At 37.9% G+C, this 18284-nt stretch overlaps 1 protein-coding gene across 2 annotated transcripts in view; it reads left to right on the top strand.

The window, feature by feature from the left end:
• The window catches only part of Sorcs3 (sortilin related VPS10 domain containing receptor 3), a 601718-nt gene that overhangs the window by 525479 nt on the left and 57955 nt on the right, over positions 1-18284 (top strand). The window lies entirely within an intron of this gene.

Below are 18284 nucleotides of genomic sequence, written 5' to 3'. Positions count from 1 at the left end.
TGTCTCCCATGTGCACACACACACAGACACGTATACACACACACACACACAGAATTGTTGCTATTCTACCTCATATTGATTTGCTGTGAAAATTTTTCCACATTTCTTTCAAGGAAAATAGATAGCTGGTATATAGATCTTAAAGCTATAATAAACCCTGAAATACTTTGTGAATATTAAATAATAATAGTAATAATAATAATAATAATGAAGATTTGCTACTGCTTTCTAAAAGTATATTAAATTTTAATTTTTAAAAATTTGATAACCTATATTTATGCTTGCATGAGTGTTTACGGGGGTGGTATGATGGTGTTAATCCTCCATCAACCTTCACTATCTCCACCTGTCCCAGTTGACTGGAACACCTTACACTTTAACTCATTGCTGGACAGAATAAAGGGAGACTATTGGGAAAAATCAAGGGATATTTTCTTCCTTGTGGAATTGGCACACCTGTGTTTTCCATTTTATAACAAATTACCATGGTGGTATATGACTGTAGTCTCAGCCACTCATGAGACAGAGATTGGGAGGATCATGCTTTGAGGCTAGCCCAGACAAAAAGTCAGTGAGATCCCCATCTCAACAAACAAGCCAGGCATCATGATTCTGACCTGTAATTTTAACTGCAAGAGAGGCATAGTTGGGAGGATTGTGGTTCAAGGCTGACCCATGGCAAAAAGTGCAAGACCCTATCTGAAAAATAACTAAAAGCAAGAAAGGGTTGGGGGTTTGGCTCAAGTGATAGAACATTTGTCATCAAACACAATACCATCCTTTCAAACCACAGTATAACCAAACAAATAAAAAAATACGTGAAATAATTGGCTTACAGAGAAGAAAGATGTATTTTGGTTCACATCTCCAGAGATTTCAGTTCATGGTTGACTAGATCTATCACTTTGGGTCTGTGGTGAGTCAGTACACCATGGCAGTAGTATATGTCAAAAAAGCTGCTCACCACATGGAAGCCAGGAAGCAAAGAGAGGAAGAAGAAAGGCTGGGGGTATGCCACAATACTCTCCGAATGCACCTCTCAGTGATGTGCACATCCTTCCACTAGGCTCACCCTCTTTAAGATTCCACTACCTCCAATAGCACAAGCTGAGCACGAAGACGTCAACACCTAAGGTTTTGGGGGATATTCCAGATCCAAACTGTAGCAGCACAGAATAGTTCAGATCATGTGTCTGCTGGTTTGGGAGACGTTGTGTGGTGTGGTCTTCTTTCTATAAGGGACACTGCTCTTCAAGCTTCTGTGATTATGAATTTCTTTGTAGTTAGAAACAGTCTTGTCCAAATACTGATAGATTTTTGAAGAGGGACCCAATTTGGGAGCAAATAGCTTGTTCTCATGTTCTGCCTTTTTTCAGAGTGATCAGTTGTGAAAAATCTTCTGTAACTGCTGCTGCTATGCAGTTTTGATAAAATTTCATAGTCTGGACCAGGCTATTGCACTTTGCCACGATCCATGCCTCTAAGTCCATTTTCACATCCAGAAGGTTAACTGAGCACTCCTCTGCACCTTCTGGGTGACAAAAAGAATCCAGATGGGATGAAAATGGAATAGTGTGGGAACTAGGAAAAACGAATGAAATAGACTGCAGTCTGATCCCAGGATGGGGTCACCCAGACCTAAGGTAGGAGTCTATGCAACTGTATGGCTATGAAATACATATCTAGTAACTCATCTTGCTGGACCTCCATGACTTCATTTGTAAAACCATATCTCCTCTTTATGTTTCTTATGAAAATACTGAAATTCTGAAAATATTTCCCTCTTTAGGAAATCTAGCTGAAGCACTGCAAGGAAGGCCCCATTCCTACAGGATTTATATAGAGTTATGCATTGGATACAAAGTGTCCCCCAAAAAGGCTCACATTTCAATTGCCTGGTCCCCAACTGATGGCACTATTTTGGGAGGTTCTAAAAATTTTAGGAGGCAGGACCTAACTGGAGAAAGTAGGTCACTGCAGGGCAGGTCCTTCAGTGTGTCCTGTTCTTGGCCCTTCCTATCTCTCTCTGTCTGCTTCCTGTCCAGCAGGCGGTGAAGAACCTCTTTCCCCATGTACTTCTGCCACCATGGTGTCTGCCCAAATGAATGGAGTCAAGCAAGCACAAACTGACCCTCTGAACCCGTGAGCCAAAATAAGTCTTTTCTCCTTTAAGTTATTTTTTCAGGTATTTCAGTCGCAACTATGTAAAAGTACCTAACACGTGTAGGACCATAAGAAAGTTTACAGATTCCCAGTGTTCTTGCTATTGGAAAATGTTCCCTATAGAAATTTTTGGAGACTCCAGAGAACATCTTTAAAGACAGTTAAGAAAAGTGCTCTAAAGAGTGATTTAAAACTCTCTTCTTTAATTCTTTCTGAATTTTCCAATTGTTAGTGAAATCTTCCCTGAGCTGCAAGGATGATGAACTATGTCTTTGAAGGATTTGACATTCATATGTGAGCATCTGCTCTGTGTTACACACTGGCCTGGACCCAGCACTCTGTTCAGAAGTTGAAAGACAGATGTCAAAGCTGTTAAGGAACTGCTACATTCTACCCAAGTGGTATACCACATCAGTAACTAATATCTTTAGACTGAATTTGTGTCATTGTACAACTTTTCTGGGCACGTATCTTACGAAGTGTGACTGAAGATTTCCTCTAGAATTTATTGCTCAAGAAATAAGGCTGTGATTTGAATTTTTTTTCCAGAAACTTCATTCACTTTCTTAAATTATCTTGAATAAAATTACCTCACAATCTAAATTCCTGATTAAATTTACCATAATAAAATAGGCTGTATTTTTAAGCTGTCAGATAATTTTACTAGCTTAGGGTTAACAACAATGTAGGCAATCTTAGCTTTAATCCATGGGGTATTATTAATACGTATAGTCTTAAACTTTATCATTTGATTACTATATAACAACCATATTAGCATTGTTATATGTCCTATGTTCATAAGTAGTATCATAATATAAATTTTATTTTTGAGGTAGACATTACTTGGAAAATATGTAGATATTCATATATAGTGAATATATATATAATCAAGCCTGTATGTATAGATACATATCCACATATCCATATCAATGAATATATGTATACAAATATATATATATTTGTATATATACAAATATATATATATATGTATATATATACATATGTATATATATACATATGTATATATATACATATGTATATATATACATATGTATATATATATATATATATACACACATATATATACACACATATGTCTGGAGATAGATATATGGGAGAGGAGAGGAGAAAGAGGGAGGGAGGGATGGGGAGAGAGAGAGAGAGAGAGACTGAGAGAAATCCATAGAATCTAGGGTCTCAACAAAATCTTTATAAAGTTATACTATACCAGAAAAAAACTGGTAGTACCTACTAAATGCCAGATACTGTTCCAGATGACCAAATCAGAAAGAAACCCTTGTCCTATGGTACTATATTAAATAAATACAGTAAGCAAATAAGTCTTCCATGAAATCCAGAGTACTCTGCCAACAGATTCAGAATTGTCTCATGAATTCCAGAAAGTGAATGAAATACCAAGAACACCACCATGTTTTTTCTATGAGGATTTCTGGCCAACTGCTGACTTCTCTAAGCTTTTTCTCATTCTTTACTTACTAGACATAGAAGAAAAGCTTATACTTTTCTAGGACTTCTAACATGGCCACTAAAGAATTTAAGTGTTGAGTTCTAAATTCTGTAAGGCAAAGAGGTACACATATGCAGGAACTGGTGTAAACTACTCTCTGGATAGTCAAGCCAGGTGCCGTTGCTTATCCCATTCCAATCTGACAAGGCCCTAGAATCTTGGGCAGTGGTCTCAAAGTCAGCTATTTCAGTTTTTTATACCAAAGAGACTGTCTTGGCATGCTGTATTTCCCCCCTCATATTATAATATTATTTCTCCTGTGTAAGGCTTATTTGAACTTATTGCATGCTTCTATTGGGCTTTACTTTGAACAACACCAGTCTTCCCACAGCTTGATATTTCATAGAAAGTTTAAAGCCACAGTTGAAATTCTGTGTTCATCTAATCTTAAGTGTTAATATTTTTTTCTCAGCTTCATATGGAGTTTAGCTGGTCACATGGAGGAAGATTGACCTCAGGGCCAAACCACTTACTGAAGAGATGTGATAGCGTTCAGTTTTCCTTTTCTCTCCACTAGGACCCACAAGAGCTTGGCAGAGCTTCTGTACCTCTTCTGTATTGCTTATCAAAGTACTTTAAAGAATGGAGAGAAATTATTTTTATAGGGAATCTTAGGTAGAAATAGATATTTTTATGAAATTAAGATAGGTCTTGGAAGCATTCACAAAACAAATATAAATAATTTAGGATACTTGTTTTTAATTTTTTATTAAACCAGTTTCTCCTGTGTGAAAATAATAGTTTTTTGTGTGACTGTTCAGATAGCCAGAAGGATGCTAACCAAGTGTTTGTTTTTCCTTTGTAGAATGGCAGTGTGGCAAGGATTGTAGCAGGAGTTCAAATATGTATTTCCTTAGGAACTATGAGAACAAAGAGTCCATTTGGAAACAAGGATGCTTAGACCTGCCATTGAACTGAAAACTTATTAATGAAGTAGACCATTTGAATTCTGTGAACTCACTGTTAACCTTAATTCTCTTTTAACTTAGCTGTGGCCAGGGAAAAAAGGAACAATAAGACCAATGTGCCTTATCTTGACACCTTGATTTGGGAATTTATTACTTAATATTTCATCCATTTAAAATATTTCATGAGCTTCTAATATGTGTCACAGCCTGTTGAATCTTAAGTATTAAAAAGATAAAGGCAATTGTTTCCCTTTAAGGAGCTCTCAGGGCCATGTAGAGTAAGTGGAGTTATACTAACCATCAAGGAATCTTGGTTCTAGAGCCAGATTAGCAATGGAAGTGAGGACTTCACACAAACACAGTAGGTGTCAGCTGAGTTTGTGTGGAATTTTCAAGAGCACTTTACCAGTAGAAAGCCAAATAAGAGTCAATAGATGTAGCTTCTAAGAAAGCAGATTTTTAACACTTTTATTCACTAAACAAGCCCAGAGCCTAAAATGGGAATTTGACACATAGTAGAAAGTCAGTAATTATTTGTTGAATAAGCGGATGAATGATTTCAAGAAGAGGGGAGAACACAAAGGATTAGGTGTTAAGATGGTGAGACTGCCAGAGGCTTTAGGTGATGTTTGTAGATTTGACACTTGTATCAAATTGCATTTTTAAATTGGAAATTTAATGAAGTCAACTCTCTTCTCAAAACATGGAGGGCATGGCTTGTAGGATAGAGTTCAAACTCGTTGAATGACCTACAAATATCTATGCTGACTACCTCTTTGGGACCTTATCTCTGGTCCATATAATCAGACCACCCTTCTCTGATACAGTAGAACTTTTTGGCCCCAGGAACTTTTTGTGTCTGCCTTGAAATGTGCCTCCCCTGGCCACTTGAACAACCAAACTTTTGAGTATCTTACAGGTCTCAGCTGAAGTATCAGTTCTTCCAGTGGGCTTCATTTAGACCTCTAGATCAGGTTGGGTCTCCACACTGTATACTATCTTGACCGCATCTATCTATCTATCTATCTATAATATATATTTTTTCCTTTGTAACACTTCAAATAGTAAAAATTAGCAAAAATGGCATTAGATGTTTGATATTTTCCTACACCTTCACTCGCCCTTAAGACAGACAGATACAGACACATGTACATGTGTGCACACACATACACACATATAGGTTTAAGTCCCAGTTAGGAATGATCTTTCTTTATGTATCATGCCTCTTGAGTGCACGATATTTTTCATGGGCTGATGGAGTGGCTCAAGTGGTGGAGGGCCTGACTAGCAAGTATGAAGTCTTGAGTTCAAACCCCAGTACTGCCAAATACAAGAGATTTATCAGGCTTGTGGTGACACAGAGAGTTTAGCAGTATACATCTATTTGATGAATGAATAATTAAATGAATTAAAAAGTGGATGACTAATCCAATGAATCCCAAGAGTCTGTCCTGTGTTGTGATAGCTGGGACTTTCTAGCCCATGGCTCCAGCATTTTAGGAAATTGATCAAAGACCCCCAGAGTTTCAGAAGTTCTTGATCAGAATCCAGTAGTTGCATATTTTGGGGGGTGGAGTTGTGTTGGAATCAAAATAGGTGCCATCTCTGTGAGGAGGTGTGAACTGGGGTTATGAAGCACAAGTGAAAAATAGGGTGTGTGAGCACAAGGGCAGCTAGAGAACAAGGACCGTACCAGAAATGATTTCTGATTTTCAACTTTTACAAAAATCTGCCCAGCTTCACACTGCAGCTCTGCATGGGAGAGATGGTCCCCAGCATGAGGGTTTGAGATTTGCTTGCTTTTATTGCTCTCTCTTCTACTGCCTTTTTAAATGTTGTTATTTCAATGTTTCCCTGGCAACCTTGATAGAAACCATCTAGTGTAGCCTAATTCACAATGAAATGTGACCATTCTTATTTCTTACAGCTGACAACAGGGCTGGTTGATTGACAAGCCCAAGAACCTATTGTAGTCTCAAGCAGAGGCTCTCAAGCGGATGAGATGCCTGTGGCAGTTTGAACCCCGGCTCCTTTGGTCTACTATTACTTGAAAGGCTGTTTGTCCTCAAAATACTACTTTAAGGAGAGCTCCTTTTTTTTCCTTTAGCTTCTATGTGGAATCAGATGGAAAGCCTCTTTCCTGCATCTTCAAAGCTACATGTGAATTCCTTTCCTAATATGAAAGGTTGGAACCAATTGACTGTGACTTAGCTGATCTTTTACAGGAGCCAGGGAGAACTAGGCAGCTTCCCAGGAAAAAAAAAATCCCAGAAGGGAGAAGCACAGCTTTCCTTGAAGAGAGCAAATCTTCTGGGAGTGAGCAGCAAGAGGACCTACAGAGAATTCAGTATGATCTGTGGGAATCCAGTAAACACTTTACAGCCAGTCTGTATCTATTCATCACCTTTGTGTGTGTGTGTGTGTGTGTGCCAGGTACCACAATCAGCACTCTTTCAAACTCACTTTCATTGAAATCTCCCCACAAGGCAGACAGGATTGTCACCATTGGGAAGATGAGGAGCCTAGACTCACAGAAATTCAATGTTCAACCCACATATTCAGAAAGAGGCAAAATAAGAGCAAGAAATGTCAGCTAAAATTGAGGAAAGGTAACAATTCTCTAAGGTTCCTCAATAAAGAACCTCTAAGGTATGTGGGGCTGAGTGGCAGAATGTTAATTATTCACTAAGTATTGATGAGTACCCACTGTGTGGCCCCATATCAGTCACAACAGAATTTTAATCCACAATTTGTCTGGAAAACATATTATAAAGACATCAAAGAATTCAGGAATAATTAAATAGTAAGATTTGGGGCAAATTGTTATTGCCATTGGATATCAAAGAAGTAGCTACAAAAAGGAGGGAGATGAGTCCTTCCTTGTGGGTGGCCCAACATGAGCAAACACAGACTGGTAGGAAAGTTCCTGGCTTGTAGAGAAGAAACCAAGAGATAGGAAAGGCTAGAGATGCCTCCAGCAAGTTGGTTAGGACTAACTGTCTTGCTGACTCCCTTTATAAATCCAATTCTAATTGACATAAATCTTTGATTCATTGTTCCACCAGCAGAACTAACAGCCAAAGTGAAGGGGAGAAATAACATTTTGCCTAGAAAATTATGCAAACTCCAAGCTGAAGAGACTTTTTTTTAAAGTGGAGATCTTTCCACTTAAGAGACTGTGACCACATGCTAAGCGGGAACATACTTTTAAGTACAGCCTTAGCATACACAACGTGAAGGCCCAGCTCTAAGCTTTAAATGCGTTATTTAGCTTGTAGTAACTGCATCTGATAAAGTCATTGGAAATGAACCAGAACTGCTTCCATTGATCTGTTTTTCAATTTTCTGTTGTTTGCTGGAAGAGCCTGATTTTACTTTGTCCAAAGTAAGTCATTCAAATAATCTGCAAAACCAGTGAAACCCCTAAGTCGTTGCCTTTCTGGCTGGCTATTTGATTCATACCCATAAGCTTGTCTCCAGGCTTGCTACCTACCAGAGAACTACTCTCATTTTTACCAAGGAACTCAATGGCTGAATGCATGCCTGCAGAGAGGTTTCTGGATAATACTGGAATGTAGTAGGGGCTGGCATGGTTCTGGAAGGAAAAGGGTTATTTTGACCCACAGACTTCTGGGTAGACTCAAGAGGGGTCAGTGTGATGGCCAAGATCATGGGATATGGAAGTCTGCCTCCAGGGAGAGCACTCAGCTGACCACTAAACATCTGTGCACCTTTAGCTCCCTTGCTTAACCTCCCTCTGAACCCCAGTTTCCTCACCTGCATCAAGGGGCATTTGAGGTATTAGTATTCTCCAAGGTCTAAAGACCAAAAGACAGCTACTCACAAGGAATCCAACTAAAGCAGCAGAACGTGTACTTTTCTGTGAAGAGCCCCATAGTAAAGACTTTAGGCTTTGCTGAACACAGGGCTGCTATTCTACCTATTCATCTGTCCCAATCAAGTGAGTGAAGGTAGCCACAGACAATATTTGGGCCAATGGACATCAGTGGGCTCTAATAAAACTTCAATCACGGACACAGATTTGAATTCCACACAATTTTGGCGTGTCATAAAGTATAATCATAAATAATAAAATACAATTTTTCGTTCCTTTTAACGTTTAAAGACAATTACTGGCTTGTGGACCATCCAAAACAAGTAGCAAGCCAGATTTGGCCCCTGGGTTGCAATTTGCCCTGAACAGCTCATGGTGATTGTGTTACAAATACCATTTGAGCTTTTGACAGTTATGGATTGGGTATCAGGTGTGCCCCTGAAAGGCTCATATATTGAAGACTTGATCTCCTGTTGATGGTGCTATGTGAGTAGATTATGATGGTTCAGCCTTCATTGGGGATTAATCCCTTGATGGATTCAAAGTATTAATAGCATCATTGAGAGAGGTGATGAAAAGTAGGAGACAAGGCATACTTACTTGGAGGTGAGGTGAGCAAATATGCACCCTGCCCTTCTGCCATGATGTTCTGCCTCCCCATGGCTCAGAAACAATGGAGCCAGCTGACCATGGGCTGAAACCTTTGAAACAGTGAGCCATAACAAATCTTTCCTATCTTTACATTTTTTCTCTCAGGTATTTGCCACAAAGTCTTACTAATACATTCTGGTTTTATAAACAGTTGCTGTGAATAAATTTCTTCTTCAGTTGTACCCCTTACAGACTATTGAAAAGGTACTATCCAAGAAATAGCTAAGAAGATTACACATTTCTTTTTATAAAGCTTTACTGAGGTATAAATGATGTATTCCAAAACTTATACATATTTAATATATACATTTCAATGTATTTGAACATGTATATACATAAGTTACCATCATCAAAATCTAAGTGCTAAACATATTCATAACCTCTAAAACTTTGTTCCGTAAGGTTTTTTGTAAGAACATTTGGCATGACATTTATCTCTTAGTGTATTTTTAAAGGCATAATCCCATAGTGCTCACCATAGGCATTATGCTGTATGTGTTGTACTATGTGGGTCTCTTACTCCTCCTGCATCACTGGCACTCTATACCTATTGAACAACTCCCCATTTTTCCTTCCTCCAGCCCGTGGCAACTACCATTCTACTCTCTGCCTGATGAGTTTGACTATTAGGCACCAGATGCAAGTGGAATCGTGAAGCACCTGTTTTCTGTGATTGAATTTAAGCAAGGGCTTTACCATTTGAGCCATGTTCTAAGTCCTTTGGTTTTTGAGATAGGGTCTCACTAATTTGGTCTGGATGGCCTTGCACTTGTGTCACTCTTGTCTCTGCCTCCACAGTATCTGTGTTCACAGGTGTGTACCATCATACTCGGCTCTGTGGTTAAATTTTTCACTAAGTGCAATGCCTTCTAGGTTCATCAGTGTTATCATATATGGTACATTTAGCTTTAAAAAAGAAGCCTCCTAATTTCTCCTATGTACAAGTCTCACCTTTTTTCAGGAAGCCCTCTAAGATTATTCATTCCCTTTCCTTACATTCAATCTGCACTTTTCCCCATGGAGTGAATTACAAAAATCAGAAACACTTAGCAGCATTAAGGTCAACAATCTGCAGAAGCCAGGTAGCAACTGCTCCCTTTGGACAGGACATGCTATTTCCTGCTCCACCCCTTACCTGAAATTCACATCCTACTCCAATTGCTTCAGTTCATACCTTGTTCATTGAATGTACCCTCCTGGTTCTGGTAAGATTTTGAATTTGCATTTCCCAATTTAGGTCTAACTGCTACAATTTCATAACTATTTTATTTTCTTTAAGTTTCATTTAAAAACTCAGGAAAGTACAAAGAACATTATCATAAGTGTCTGAAATCAATGATAACCCATTACCTGAAATTAGTGATAATTAACATGTTATCACTTTGGATTCTAAGCTTTAAATATAGTATATAAAACATCCAGGTAGACTTGGTCTTCTATTATTGTTCATCTCAAACCTTGCTCCTTCCACATTCTTGTAGAATAAGTGTTGGTAATTTTAGTATTTATTTATCAGTGCAAATATGTGTGGTATTGCCTCATGTGTTTTTAAAATGCATGCTGTGTACAAATGATATTCTCTTATATGCTTCTTTATTATCTAACTTCGGGCCTATCCATTGAGTCCAGGCACTTTTAATACTATGTGGCATTCGATCATGATATGTATATACAGAATTATTTGTCCATTCTCCCATCAGTGGACATTTAGGTTATTTCTAGTTTTGCTCTGTTATGAGTACTATTACCTTATCTGTGTACATACCTCCAGCTAAATACACAGAAGATTTTTTCTGAGCTATGCACTTAGTTGTGGAAATGCTGACTCAGGTCAGTGAGTTAATATGCACCAAATAGGTACTGTTTTCTAATTATTTTACATAATGGACATCTCTTTGCAGCACTGAATGTAATTGTAAGTGTGCATAATTAGTGCTCTGCAGATATACAGGGAGGGAGTAATTCTATTGAACTGGACAAGTGCTGGCTTTTATGCTTTTTCTGATTCTTTTTATATTTTTGTTCAGAATGTGATGCACAGAGAAGTGAAATAAAATGACATTATAGTGACAAAGGAAAAGCAAAGTGCCTTTCCCCCTCCTCTCTTTTAATTTACATATTTTTTATCCTCTAAATCCCACCTTGAACATCTGTCTTCCTTTCTTTCCATTCCCTAGGTTCTTCATCCCTCACTTTCTTTTACTAGTTTATAGACCACATTTTGTGACACATTTTCTGTTACAGGCTCTAAACTTTCAAACCCCATTAAAGGAACTTGGTTTTGGGAAAAGAATCAAAGATGTTCACACAGAAAACATTTCTTTTAAGTTCATTTTTAAAAATTACCTTTCTTTCTTTGCTTCTTCAGTTCCAATGCTTTTTCCTTTTTCAATCTTCCTTTTGCCCCTCTTCCCATATTTGTTTTCAAGTCTTTTAGCCCCTCCTTCTTTCTACCAGTCATGATATCATGCAGCTAACACAGGCTCCACTTGCAGAATCCTTGCTGTTTATCTACTGCCTGTTTCTATTAAGATCTAGTTCATGTCTCACTTTTGCTCAATGCAATTTCCCTTGTAGCTGCTGACCTCCTTTACCACTAATCCCATCTATGCCATAATGGGAAAACAATCAGGTGCCCTGGAGGCACACCATAGTCACGGATGTAGCCTGAATTTCTGGAGACCAGCCACTGCTCCTAGCTGCTTCCTCCACAGAATTAGAAGAGGAGGGGTTTTCCAGGCACATGCAAGAATAGGCCTAGGGAGCCAGGCCTTTCAGAAATAACTGAACTCTTATAGGAATATTTAATGGAGTCTGCATGTTGCTATTGTTACAAGAACATTTAATATTTCTTTATTCAACCATATGCATTGATAGCCAGCAGTAAGGTAAGCATTGTTCTAAGTGTTCTAGAAGCTGATTAGAGCATAAAGAAAATAGTCAAGTCCTCTACTGAGAGGAAGTTTATATTCTAAAATCCTCTTCATCCATTGTGGAGAAAAGTTCATTTTTGTATGAGGTTTACTTCAGCTCTCATGTTTATGGTGTCTGTTCTAATCCAATTCTGAGCAGTTGTAATGGGGAGGGGGAGAGAGAGAGAGAGAATGATGGATACTTAGATATTGCCTTAGACCTCAGGGTAATTTTAACCTGCAAATATTCTAGCCTTGGCTGTGATTTCTGATTATTGCTTATCTCCTAGTATGAGAAAGAATAATACTGTAGAGATTGGAAGGGAACATCACAAACTAAGGCTTTTATTTTCTCATCTACAGATTTTTATATTTTCAAATGTTTTTATAATGAGACTGCATTCTTTTTATAATGAGGAAAGGAAAATCATTTATCAAAGTATACATATAAAACCATCTCCCTAATAATAAGAAGGAGGGGCTGCAGTTGAGTATATAGTGCTGATTGTGTGGATCACTCTACACTTTTGAGCTTGTGACCTAGAAGAAGGGAGAGTCTTACCTACCCACCATCACTTCCCAGTGCTCTGAATAACTTAATGACACCATTTCAGATAAACATACTGCTAGAACTCAGTAAAAGATAAGAATTGGAAAAATGGACAAATCCTACTTGTAAAAATAAAAATTCAGAAAATTGCTAGGTAGTATTTTCTGATGAAGCAGTCTTCTAAATAATTTCTTCAAGGTCATCTGGTTAATTTATGCTGCATTTGTAAGTTATTGTGTATTTTAAAAATTAATGAAAGATTTAATTATAGCGGGGTTGCCTGTGACCTTTTGTGAAATGACTTCATCATAAATCTACAGGCATTTCAGAACTGTTTTCCAGGTTTTTAATAATTTGCTCTCAAAATAATGACATCCAGCCAGTGAGAGAAGTCAAGGCTGAGTAAAAGGATTGAATTGGGATTTGTGGTTTCCTAGCAATGGCTAATTCTGAGTCCTGGACGGAGATGGCAGAGAAGATGGTATGTGACTCACCAGAATCCACAGCAGGTTTAACTGTTTATTTAGAAGAATGAAAAATAAATTCAGTGTGTCAATAGGAAGAAATTGCATGTAACCAGATGTGGGCACTGTAGAGCAGTTGGGCACATTTATCTACATGGGAATGTTGAGGTAAGACCTAAACCATGGGGAGAATTCCTATTCTTGACTGGAGACATTCTTCTATGTCTGCCCTCCAGCTCACTGGCCATCTTTGAAACCCAATTACCCCATCACCATATTATCTCTGAGGCTTAATGAGAATAGCTACCATGTGTCTGGGGGAGGAGATTTATTTTCCCAGGAATAGAATTCATCGCTGTTATATCATTATGATGATTCACTTGATTCAACTGAGTCAGGAGAAAGGTTCTGCAGAGGAATGCCCCATCTGAGTATATCCAAGAAGATATTCAGTCTTAGAAGAAACAGTAGCATTCAACTGTAGTAGCAGATAGAGTTTGGTGGTAGACTTTGGCAAACTCAAAGCACCCATTTAGGCAAGCAAGCCTGGGAGAAAAGCCAGCAAAACCTGGGAAGTGGGGCTTGACTGAATCCTACCTCATTTTTTAGCAGCCCTGAATATAATCGCTTCTCTCATCTGCATTCCTCAAGTAAGCAAGTATTCATGGTGCTGCAGTTACGCGGATGATGGAAACACTTCCCATAAGTTGTCAGCATGGGAGAAAGTTAGGTGGCAGGAGACTTGGGTGTTAGTTCTTGGTGTTCTTGAGCAGTCTGCTGTTTTATATGAGCCTTAGTTTCCTCAGCTAGTATATGAAGGAATTAGGCCAAAGGATCATCCCTTAAGACCCTTTCAGCACTAAGACTTTATCATCCTGTTTGTTTTTTTTCATGGCTTATGGATTCCCAACTGGAGACCAAGCCAATAAAGACTGTCATAGTTCAGGGTCAAGTATATAATTCTCCACACAGTAGATCATAATTGGAACTTTCTAGTTACAACCTCTCTATAGACTTCTCTTTTCTTCCTCCCTCCAACTGCGCTTTCAGCCTGGTGTTTCTGCCTTTTGTGCAAATAGGCTATTTAGAGCTGAAGGTAAGAGGTGCCCCCATGCCCAGGCCTCAGTGTGAACTGTGCAGTCAAATGACTGCTAATGAGTCACAAAGCACTTAGAAAGGAGTGTGAGCCTGGCTGAAAGTACACTGCAGACAACTGTGTTGGAACAATAGCTACAAATGCATAATTTGACTCCTGACTCCTTCATTTGCTTACTATGTCACCTACATGTTTTTCAATTTCTTTGAGCCTGTTTCCTTGCCTGTTAAATGAGAATGACAGATGAAATTAGATAATCCATGCAAAGTTTCTTGCATACTCTTTAAAGTTCAACAAATCTTCCCTATTACTGTTATTAGTAACTATTGTATTATTTGTTTGTCTTTTACGGAGTATCTACTGTTTGCAAAGTCTTGTAAGAGGGATCACTAACTGGCCAGAAAAATTTTAGAACCCCAACAAAATAGATAAAGTAAATGATGATAATTAAGTGTTATTATATAACATTGTTGGTAGTTTAATAGTATTAATTTATTCACACTAAACACTATAAATATACAATACACTTTAACCTCAAAAGTATACCAGATACTGTTATTATCCTCATTTTGAACATAAGGAAATTGAAGTCTCATATGTGTGGAGAACTCTCCATAGGTTCCGGATTGGGCCTCACATCTTGACCTGCATGATGTGAACACCTCTGTGTTTAATTACTTTGTTCTCTTGCTCCTCACACAGTGGTCCATGACAAGCACTTACAATGTGTAAAGTGCAGCTCATGTAAGTTACAAACTTCCAGTCTTTTGAAATTTAACAAAGTGAACAAGACACGTACGTACATATTCTACAGATTGTAATTGTGGTGGTTGTGCTAAGGGTCATGCCCCAAATAAAGATTAAAAAGCTACAGAAATTCAGAGGACAGAGTACTTGAAAAGGAAATGCGGAAGAGAGAAAGATCGTGGAGCACATACGAAAGATGTTTGTATTTAAATTAAAATTTAAAAAATACCTTGAGGAGATTATCTGAAAAATCTGCATAATTTTATGGTTATATAACACACAAACTTTGTAAAATACAAAGAGAAATGGAATAGTTGCAATTTTTGGCAACATTTTAGTAAACTTCACTTAAAAACCAATAGACTAGCATTCAAAAAGTTAGTATGATTCTGGAAATGCATTGCATTATTAGAAAACATGACTTAAAGGGCCTGTGTACAACCCTGCAGTCAACAAGTGGAGAAGGCACACTATTTTCAAACAAACATTTAAATAAATTTTAAATTGTACATTCACTTTGCATATGAAAAGTCCCAGCTATGTCCAAAGAGCTGATACCATTGACACCATGTTCTCTCTATATATTGCAATTCAATAAGAAATTTAAAGTAAAATAACAATAAAGAAAAACACATATGTTTGGAAACAAAACTATGAGTTATGTAAGAATAGTTTTGCTTCTTAAGAAGTAAATCAGAATAGTCACTGATATACTTAGATGTGGAACATTTTCCTCTTCCTCTTTTGTCCTCCACCCAAGTACTGCATATTTTCTTACTGGGTCTCTCAGGATGAATAGAGTTGGATAAAATGAGGTGTGTAGAAAGGCATCCCAAGCAGAGGAAAAGCAGGCGCAGGAAGTCATACTTTTCTAAGTGGAACAAAATGGAATTGTTTGAGCACAAGGTAGAGATAAAAAAAAAAAAACAATGCACAAAAGTAGATGGAGGCCAATACAGCAGGGTTTAAGGTTAAAGTTCTTTGTATGTTATTTATGACTAGATCACTGATCAGCTGAAGAACAAGAGAAGGCAAACTTGGGAGCCCTCTACAAAGAGGTTGAAGTTGTGGAAAGGAGTAATATTGGTCACCATTATTATCAGGGCATGGAAGGGAGATTCAAGTGTAATTGAAGAATGTGAGGGATTTGTAGTCGTGCTGTAAAGAATTGGAAGTCCTAGTACACAATGAAAGAACTGAGAGTAAGTCTGGAGGTTAAGAGAGGACCATGTTGAGGACTGGATCTGTGCAGATGCAGAAGTTTCTCATCTGATGATGGACAATTCAGCTGAGGCGACAACAGAAAGAACCATGTCCAGAAGAAGTTGACTGGAGTCAGCCTTGCTTACTCTGTTTCTGATCATGCTATTCAGGCAAATAAAAATGCAAGTTGGTGGTTGGAGGAATTCAAGGTACAAGTGAAATCACTGAGAAAGGGAAAGGGGGAAGTCCTGTTTGCAAGTTGTAACAACATGATCTTATCCTAATCAAGTTTCCTCAGAAGGCAGTCTGCACTGAAGTTCATGTAATCCAACTTCCAAGGGACTGTTTGTTTTTCCTTTTTGACGTTTCTAGTGACTTCTTGGTAAAGACTCTGTCCTTTTCCTCCTTGAAGGATCACGGTCAACCACTCTTCTTGAAACTTCTCTCTGCTTTCATGACTATCAATAAAAGTTGGTGTAACTGGAGATCAAAAAAATAATAACATATCTATGTAGGAGAGATTCAGGTGACCCACAGTTTTTCTCCTGTGCAGAAGTAAACATCTTTACAGAGCCTACTTCTCTAATTACATTTAATGTGGCATTGTTTCCATCTAAATTATAGCAATTATATACCCCGATCCCATTTGAAATCATTTAATTAATGAGTAGCTAACCTCTCTGTCTATGGAATTCTAATGAACTCTTTTCTTTTTGTGAGCCACCTCCCTCCCTTAAGTTAATCACTCTCTTCCCAGAAAGACTTACTCAGGACTAGATGGTGGATTAAAGAAGGTATGTTATTTAACATCGTAGGAAATCACATTTGTCATGGAAATCTTAGCATAGTCCAGGATGACAAGGAACAGAGAAACTATTCTTTTTTTTCCCTCAGAGACTGATTTTATCCTTCTAAACCTCAGAGTACCTTACTCAACCATGTTCTTTGACCTAGAAATAGGAGTAGATAAAGCTATTATTGCAATTCTGGAAGAAGTGAATGATTCTATTCATTAATTAACCCAGAACTGAATTTATTGAGCATATGTTATAGGAAAGGAGTGCCCATGGAGAAAATGATGAATGACTATAATAGACAAATCCTTTGTGTAGAGAGGCACAGGAGATAGATAACTTATTTATCTGGAAATAGACACAGGGATTAATATAAAATAAAGTCTCAGAATTTGATTTCTGTATGCCATCTTTTTGAGCACCTGCCACTAATCAAAAATCACTTTTGATAAGGACATTGAAGCCTTGAGGGAAGTGATTTGTTCAAGGCTACCTAGTTAATTTTATGCCAGAAAAGGAGTAGGGAAAATCAGGCCTTCTAATTTCCCTGCTTAGTTTTCTTGACAGTATGCCCATGCCACCTGTATGTTCAAAATTAAACAGCAACACAGGATCACAGGACCATCTGGGACTAGAGTGACATAAGCAGTATAGACATTTAGCATGAGAGGAGTTTAAAAAAGGAAAGATGGCTTTTTTGGTTCATAGAATCCAAGAAGATAAATCTAGAGTGGAAGCAAACACTCACATGAAAAAAAAAATCCATGTGGCAACATAAAAGAAAAAAGAAAACAGAGGTAATAAATTTTAATTGATTTTTTTTCCTGAAAATCCATAGAGTGAGAAATGGCTTAGAGAATTCATTTATTTTTGTTCCCGTGGTTAGGAGCAACTTCCTCAGGGAATCCAAAGGGTAGCTACCTGTTTCCAAGCAATCATCTATATTTATGTAGGAGGTGTCTATCTCTTTCTCCAAGGCTCAGTAAGGAGATGTCTCATACACACAAACACAGACAAAGCCTGTGCATGCAGGTTAGTGTGTTCCTTGAAGAGAGGATTATGATATTGAAAGCCCTGCATGAGGAAGTGGTCGAGTGAGTCAGTGGGGATTCCAGCAATGAGAATGATAATGATGGAAGTGAACATTTGTGGTCAATGGAGGTTTTGAAGATTTTTCACATGCATTGTCTCACATGATGGGGGTTTTTAATTATATTGGTGATTGTGTTTCTTTAAGTTGAGAAATGGGGCTGAGAATAAATTTCTGAAGGAGCCAAAATAGTTTATCTTGGTCATTGCAAGGAAGTAGGACTGTTGGTAATAGTGAAACTGGCCAAGCTAGGACTCAGTTTCTCTTTGCAAAAGATGAAAATTAAACCTCACCCTCTTTTGTTCCTTAGTGGTCAAATAGTCATTCTCTTCCAAAAACAACC

The sequence above is a fragment of the Castor canadensis genome, chromosome 7 (assembly GCF_047511655.1).
Source record: "Castor canadensis chromosome 7, mCasCan1.hap1v2, whole genome shotgun sequence".
Classification (NCBI taxonomy): Eukaryota; Metazoa; Chordata; class Mammalia; order Rodentia; family Castoridae; genus Castor; species Castor canadensis.
This window is presented reverse-complemented; position numbering and strand designations above follow the sequence as displayed.